The sequence below is a fragment of the Neolamprologus brichardi genome, chromosome 22, assembly GCF_056152115.1.
Source record: "Neolamprologus brichardi isolate AB-2024 chromosome 22, ASM5615211v1, whole genome shotgun sequence".
In the NCBI taxonomy this organism is placed as follows: domain Eukaryota; kingdom Metazoa; phylum Chordata; class Actinopteri; order Cichliformes; family Cichlidae; genus Neolamprologus; species Neolamprologus brichardi.
The window spans coordinates 27,312,071-27,320,442 of NC_142124.1; positions in this window are offsets into that span (position 1 = coordinate 27,312,071).

Consider the following 8,372-nt stretch of genomic DNA (forward strand, 5'->3'; position numbering starts at 1 on the left):
TAGCGCTGCCATTAGATGTACAGTTTGTGTTTACCATGGTCAGCGTCGCGAGAGGCAAGATCATTTAAAAGTAGTTGAATCTTCACAAAAAAACTAGCAACGTGAGCATCGCTCTCATTTTCAAAGAAATGCCTTTCTTTGCTTTGTTGAAGACCTCTTTTCACTTTGTTATTACATAATTAGACTGCTTGACCGTGAAGGTGTTGACGGTACAGCTTTATTGATTTTCATAATTAATATAATTTAAATTCCCCTTTGTTTTATTTTGATTCAGTGTTGCTACAAATCAGACATGAAAATAAAAACGACAGTTCTTAATACCAGCAAACAGCCATAGCCATATCCATTCACATGCATGCCAATGAATAAAACTGGAAATAGTTGAGTCTAGGCTTAAATTTGGTTGATCCTGACTTAAAACTTATTCTATACACTGCTAAAGTGTATGAAGACTACCATGCCAGAAAACCTTGGAAAGATTGCGAAAGTCTGCCACCTAAAAACAATGTTATTATCAGTCAATGTTTTCAGATATAACCTATTAGATTTCTCAAAGATGGGGGCTCTTTGCAGGGTCGCTGATTGCAAGACTACAAATAAACTCCTTTTCAGATTATTTTCCATCCTGCTCCAGGGAGAAACTGAAACACTGTTGAACAGTGGAGCAGAAACATAAGGAGTGTTTGGCCACAGTCTTCCTCGTGTGTGCAATGTTTTATTCTGTTCAGAGAAAAACGGGTTAAAAGAAAAAAAGGAGGAAGATGCTGCAGAATGTGAACATGAGGCTGAGAGAACAGAGAGTTCAACTCAATCAGTCAGTCGATCGATATGTTCAGTCCTGTTCCCTCTCCGGGGATGCAAAAGTGCAGTGATCAGCCTAACAGTAAGGAAACGTGAAATGTGCAAGTAGTGACTAATCTTTCAAAAAATTCTAATATAAAGAGTGAAGGAATTGTACAGTAGTATATTCATTGTGATGGTTGAAAAGACCAACTATAAAAATAACTGCACGTGCATAAAAATGTGTGTATAAATTCAGTGATGCAGGTCTGTTTTGGGATGATATTAAAGTTTGAGTTGCCCACACAAGTAAAATCCAGGTACGCTCAGGTACAGAAGTTATAATAGAAAATGATTTGAAATCATTCATGTTCACTGGTTATGATTCATGTATTTGTTTATCGTTACTGTGAATGCTCGTCTTTTTAGATCCTTATGAGGCTTGTATTTATAACGCACTGCTAAAAAAAATTAACGGATCAATTTATTAAATATTCTGATGCATAATTTTAGTATAAAATAAGTATAAAATTTTACAGATTCAAATCAATTACTTTTCAAGCAAAGTATTCAATTAACAAAATAATAATAATATAAGAAGGGTCAGATACTTTCACATCAAAGTTAAGATTTTTCATGTTAATTAATATATTTTAAGGAGTGTGCATGGATACTGTACACTAAATTAAAAAACAATATCATCAAAATATAAAATTAAGCTTTTTATCTATTTAAATGTTGATTTTTCTCTTATAGCTAATGAAAACCAGAAGTCCAGTATTTCAGTTTATCAGAATATTTCATGTAAAGTCTGAAGAAATAAATATTCAAATTCTCAGCCTGGTTCCACGTACACAACCACAATCATGGGGAAGACTGCTGACTTGACAAGTGTCCAGATGATGATCAGTGACACCCTCCACAAAGAGGTAAGCTACAGAAGGTTGTTGCTGAAAATGCTGGCTGTTTACAGAGTGCTGTATCGATGTAAGCATGTGGAAAGTTGACTGAAAGGGAGAGGTGTGGTAGGACAAGGAACAGGGCTAAGTGCAGCCTCAAGACGACCGTTGAGAAAAGTTTATTCAAGCTTGGGAGCGTTTCACAGGAAACGGGGCTGGCGTCAAAGCATTAAGAAACATTGACAAACATCTGGACTGTTTCTCAGTGGTCCAATATCCTCTTTTCAGATGAAAGTAAAATTTTAATTTTAATTTGGGAAATCAAAGTCTGGAAGAAGAGCGGAGAGGCACAAATTCTAAGTTGACTGTGATGATTTGGGGTGTGAACTGTTAGGTGGTCGTGGTTTTATCAAGTCCACTGTCAACACAGCTGCTTACAAGGTTTTTAGATTTTAGACCACTACATGCTTCCATCAACTGAAAATCTTTTTGTAGTCCTGTCCAGCAGTGTACAGGGTTCTGGTCAGGTGGAGGAGGGAAAGGTATTTTCTTGCTAACAAGTTGGCCAGAATATTTAAATAGGGACAGGAACAAGTGTAATGGTAACAGGAGAACTGTAAAGAATACAGCATGAAAAGATGGTGGCTGCATTGGACACATTTCATTGTTTTAAACACTCCGTTTCACTTCAGCTCATTTTATGTAATAACTTTCTGTTTTCATGACAACAAACTGATGGGCCAAAGCAGCGCAAGATAGAGTCCGGTTGTACACTGCCTCTATCACTGCAGGCAGACGGTCAGTCCCAGACTGGAGGAGACAGCGAACGTGCTACCTCTGCTCGACCGTAAAATCAGATTTATGGAAAAACCCATTCCTTTCTAGCAGGACTTAGCATCTAACAAAAGGGTCAGTACTACTACTAAACAGCTTCCTGACCATGCTAGTGCTATGGTTGATTAGCCGTAACAACTGACCTGACCTGAACAAGTGAACGATGACGAACACCCAACCCAAAAATACAGTCGCAGATCAGATCAGTCAGGACTTTAATAAATCAGCAGTGCCACAAGCTGACCTCCTCCCTGCCACACCTTACTGATGCAGTAATTCCTACTGAAAGAAGTACTAATAACACTAGTATAAATGGGGTTATTGTGGGATCCTTACAGTATAGAGTACCTTGAGACAACTGCTGTTGTGATTTGGCGCTCTATAAATAACACTGAAAAAACTGAAAACGTAAAAATTAAAAATGCCTTTCATAAGTTGGACATATATGTATTTAATGCAAGAATATATATAAATGTTTGAATTAATTTATGAATAAATTCCCTCTGTATTAAATGCAAGTACATATTTAAGTTGGGTACCAAATCAGACTGACATAGAAAAGTCAACATTTCCTGACTGAAAACTTGAATATTAAAGCAATCTACCATGTCAAGCAAAATTCATGGATTTTCTCACTTTCAGAAACGGTGCTTTGCATTTTGTATCTCAGTCAGTCTTACTCACCATGACCAAAACCGGTTCATTCAATCTCCCATAACAACACAGCCAGTCATTAATGTAAAGAGTGGTAATAGATAATAAACATTTGGTAAAGGCACAAATGCACCTAATACAAATAATCATAATTATAAACCATATAATAGAACCATATAATATCAAGAAAAAAATAATACTGATTTTCTTCTGGGATCACCACTTCCCTTCCCACAATGTTAGTTCTGAGGCTGTGAGAAGTAATAGTTCATTCGGCTCAAGTCGGGTCAAGTCTAACCTACCCATCATGGGCTTTTAAGCAAAGGAGCCGAACAGAAAGAAAAAAACAACCCCGAGAGAAAAATAAAAGCAAACACTCAACCGCAGTTTCAACGCATCAAACAATTAGAAAAACTGTGTATCAGATTTTTTTACAAAAACATGAAGCATTGCATTGTGTAGGTCAAAATAATAATTAGCGGTTGCTCAAAGTAAATAGAGTGAGTACACTTGATGCTTGTGGTGTTAATGCATTTTCAGCAGGTTGTAACGTGTTATCTGGACACATTCTAATTTAACCCTGCGTGATATGTTTGTTTTGCGGCTGAACCGCTGCATTCAGAAAGAAAGATCAGACGAAAGGTGCTCCTCGTCCATGAGGTCCCCGTCTCTGAAAGCTGCGCTAATGGCCGCTTTTAACGCAACCTAAGTGACCCTTAAAAGTGTGGGAGATGTTAAAGTGGAATAAATGGCTCCATAAAAGCCAGCCAGGATGTTTTGTCATCCTTCATGAAAAATATCTGTGCAAAACATGTATTTTTCTTTGTCACTTTTTGTCAGGCACATATGAGACCAAAACCCCATACTTTATTTCAACGCTTTCAAACAGCTATCCAACCTATGACTCGGAGATATCAATTTGAGCCTGGCTGGACTGAATCTCTTTTCCATTTTGCATAAAATTGACAGCCATCTGGGGAAGCCTTGGAAAATTGCCTTGCGCTGAATAAGTGATGAAGAGATGAGTCTACTGTCAGTTGTAATAATGTGGCTGCTTTAAATTCATTGGCACCATTGCGGAACATAATTACAGTAACGGGGGGATGCCATGTCTCTGGTCTGCATCGTGTAATGCAAACCAAGCTTAGAGTGTTTTCAAAAGTGGTGTGTCTCATTTTGGCTGCACTGCTATCGTATTAGTATCTCTTCAAGAAACACGCAGGCTGTCAACAGCTATTCACAAGAAGCGGAGGACACAATGAACTAAAGGGGTTAAAAATCCATTGTGCAAAGAAAGCACTAGCTTTAGGTTAAAAGAAGTAGTTCAGCTTAAGGACAAGAACTGCATGCTCTTGCATGATGAGCTAATTCAAAAGTTAAGCTAAAATATAAGAAAAACTGCAGTTCTTCTAATAAACACCTGCGATTGCCTCCAAAAGTAATTCAGTTCCCATGTTAATGACCTCAGCTTTAATATCAATAAAATGTTTAGAGGCAAATGCAAAAACCATTTTGGCCAATGGTTATAGTTTTGTTGTTGTGCTCTTGTTGTAAATGGTTGTGTGTCTCTGGCACAGGCTAAAAACAGGGAGCTGCCCTATAGCAGCTGGGATATACGGAAGTGTAGAGCTGCCATTGTTAGAACAATAAAGTTTTCATGTTATAACATGAAATACTATTTTTCTTTTGCCTGGGTGGCAGCTCTACGTTTCCGTAGGGATAGGCCCCAGCTCCCAGTGACATCAAATTGGATAAGTGGAGGAAAATGGATGGGTGTCCATCAATTTTATTCTTGATAGACGTCAATATGCTATGATGAGCACAAACAAAAGCACCATTGGGCCCAAGCATATCTACTTAGCAGGGAAAGTCAGATTATAAATCTTCTAGCTGAGACGTCCAAAAATCTTAAAATGCAGGACTGAGCTGGATAAGCTGAGTTTGAGAAAAACGTCATATTTTAGATCAGTTTAGATCCTTAAGACAAGCTTAGCTTTTCCCCACTATTGGCTGTGCATAGTGTAAGAAAGGTAATTCTCATTCTGGTCTCACTGCTGCCAACAGGGCTAAGGAGTTTTGGTCTTGTATAAATCTAAAGTAACCTACTAATTTACCTCATGGTCTAATTAGCTATCCCATAATGGCCACATTAGCAACCTGGTTTCTCCTATGAACCTGGATGGCAACTAAATTACCTCCTATGAACACTCCTTAAGTACTGATAATGGTGACAAAGAGAACGTTGATGATGTAGCCCCTCCAAAAGGCCGAATTAATTAATCAGGAGATGTCTATATTTTACCAGTTAAATAGAATTATCTCAGTCGTGCCTCGAAACTTCAAACAGAAAACCTGTCTTACAAACTAGGGGTCTGTATATTAAAGATATTTATCAGACATCAGGGACAGACACAGAGATGTGTTTTCAGTACCACCTGTTAAAACAATACTCTAAAAATCCTGAACAGTACAACAACACAATGAAGACATCAAGTCCTAGTGGAAGAAGTAGCGGATGAGGCCTACCATACTCCACCTGCCTGTGCCTGGACATTTGTCAGTCATCTTTGACCACAGATCTGACTAAATTATCCTGGAAAAAGACTTAAAAAAATCAATATTATGTTATGATTGGGGAGTATATTTTTTTTCTACCCAGCTGTAAACATGCATTTTAATGATTATTGATAAGTGGACATTTTAACATGTAAATTCTGGGTCTTGACTCCCTGTGGAGCCAACCACAGGAGGCACACAGAAGAAGGGGAGAAGATAGAAATAAACAAAAGAAAAGAAGTTATAAAGCTTGGCCAGTAGCAGATCTCTCTGAATTAAAACAACTTTCTACTGGTCTTTAATATAGATGGCCTCACGTATAAGTACAACCTCAAGTTACCATTAGGGGATCTACAGTTTTACTGCTTCACATTGCCTTCTTTTTCACTTTAGCAGGTCGACTCCTGCTCTCATTTACTCTAGAACTGAAAGCCAGGATACCTCTGCTTCTTATGCTTTTTTTAACTGTAAAAAAAAAATGCACAGTACCCCTGATTTCAGATCTTTAAGCACAAATTAAACATCCTTATAAATTGTATGTTACCACAACACATAAACATTACAAGCCTGTGTCACTGACTTACACTACGTATTATTCCTCTCTGCCAACACACTAGCTCATCTTAACATGCTCACTGATATGACTGACTGACTGAAATGTGTCATTTTAACAATGCAAATTTGAACGTCTTCATTACACCTAACACACTTATAGTATAGAATAATAATCTATGAAGTAGTTGTACATATGTACTGTACATTTAGAATTATAATTTAAAAAAATACAAACTAAACTGCTACTATTTAGATATTTATAATTGTTATCAGTATTATTAATCTCACTTTGTATGTGTAAGTTAAATGACTAGATGTCTTATAAGTGTTAGACATTACAAGCTAAGTTTTAGGATTGACTTTTTAACCATAATTAAGTTGTCCTCTCATCAGCTTGATGTTTTCTCAAAAAAAAAAAAACCCAAACCTCACTAAATTAAAAAATGGAAGCTTGAAGGAACACAACAGCTTCATTGTTAACCCAAAGAAAAAGAGAGACACCTGCGTCTATGCATATCCCATTAATCTTGTTACAGTCCGTCCTCTTTCTTACTGTTAAATATGCATCGAAAAGAATGGAGTCATTGAGTATATTTGGCGCATAAAAGATACGGGCTCATCATTAAAAATCCATGTAAGCCCTTTAAACCTGAAGAGAGGTGATTTCATGCTCGACTGCATCGTTTCGTAGGCGCTACACTCCACCGCCGCAATACAAAACACACAGACACACATGAGAACACGCACAGCATCAGACGGTGACGTCCTTGGTTCTGCCTCCCCCGTGTGAGGCTCGGCGGGATGGATGCGGTGTCTGAACTAATGGAGCAGGGAGAACACAGGCTGCCTGTGAATAGAAGGAGGTGGAGGAGAGATCAGGGTGCTCTTGAAGCACCTCTTTGCATTCGCACAACAGCAGGTTACTGTCATCGGGGTTTCTCCTTTTTCTTTTTCAGGAAGCAGAGTAATACTTAGTGGCAAAAGATGCCATGGCTTCCTAGGGGGTTCCGGCGGGATGATCCCTTCAGAGTGTTTAGATCTGCAATTTAAAGGTCCCTTGCTTTTGTTTACTTCCAGCTCTGCAGTCATACATCAAGTCATTGCTGGCAATATGCTTCGAAATCAGACGAATGCGCTAATGATACAAATGTGCCAAAAAGTCCCCTAAAGAACATCTGCGGTTCCATAACCATAAAAACATTTTGCCTCTGATTAATGTGGTATTCTTAGGCTCATGGCTCTCCTTAGCAGACCACCAGACGAGATGTTCAATCAACTATGCATGACTTGACCTTAATGGATTTTGCAATGGGAGGCTTGGGTTGGTTATTAGGGAACCAGCTCATGTGGAACAACCTTGTCCCCTTGGGAGGGGAATTACACCAGTTCAGAGGAAACCCACATTATGGCTCGAGGAGAACAGAGGAAAGCACAATTTCCTCTCTCCTGTCATACATCTTTCAGTTTCAAATGAGCCAACTGTGTGGTCTCAAAAGAAAATTTTCCATCTGCTGCTTGATTATCAATTCCCCGTCCTTTCTCTTTGCTTTATGGTACTGTTGGTGTTTTGTCAGTTTATCTTTGGAGTTTAGTGTCATCTGTTGTGACTTATTTTACTTGCAATTAGATATTTCTAATGACAAAATCAGCTTTTTTAAATTGAAGCTATACAAATGGGGTCTTTATGATTATCCCCGTGTGTTTAAACAAATAGTTTTCATTAGACCCCGAGCATCTCTGAAGTTGCTTTGGAAATTAAAGCGCGTCTTGTTAAAACAACGACCATCGTTGTGACGCCGAGCAAAAGCCTCGATCTCTCAAGCTCTGTTTACCCCATTGCAATCGGCACACGTTGGTAAATAAACAAACAAAATGGCCCGGTGTTGAATTAATTTCCTCCTCCAGCTGTGTACTCTAATTGGCATAATAAGCTGAAAGGTTATCAACACTTCATGAACCATTATTCAAGCACCTAGCTCGAGCAATCCCCCCCCCTCCCCCCTCCAGCTTCCTTCAGCACCACTGAAGTGCATCTGTGCTACAAGGTGAGAAGTAAAGTATGTCATTGTAGGTGTGCTTGTTGGTAAGGCTGTA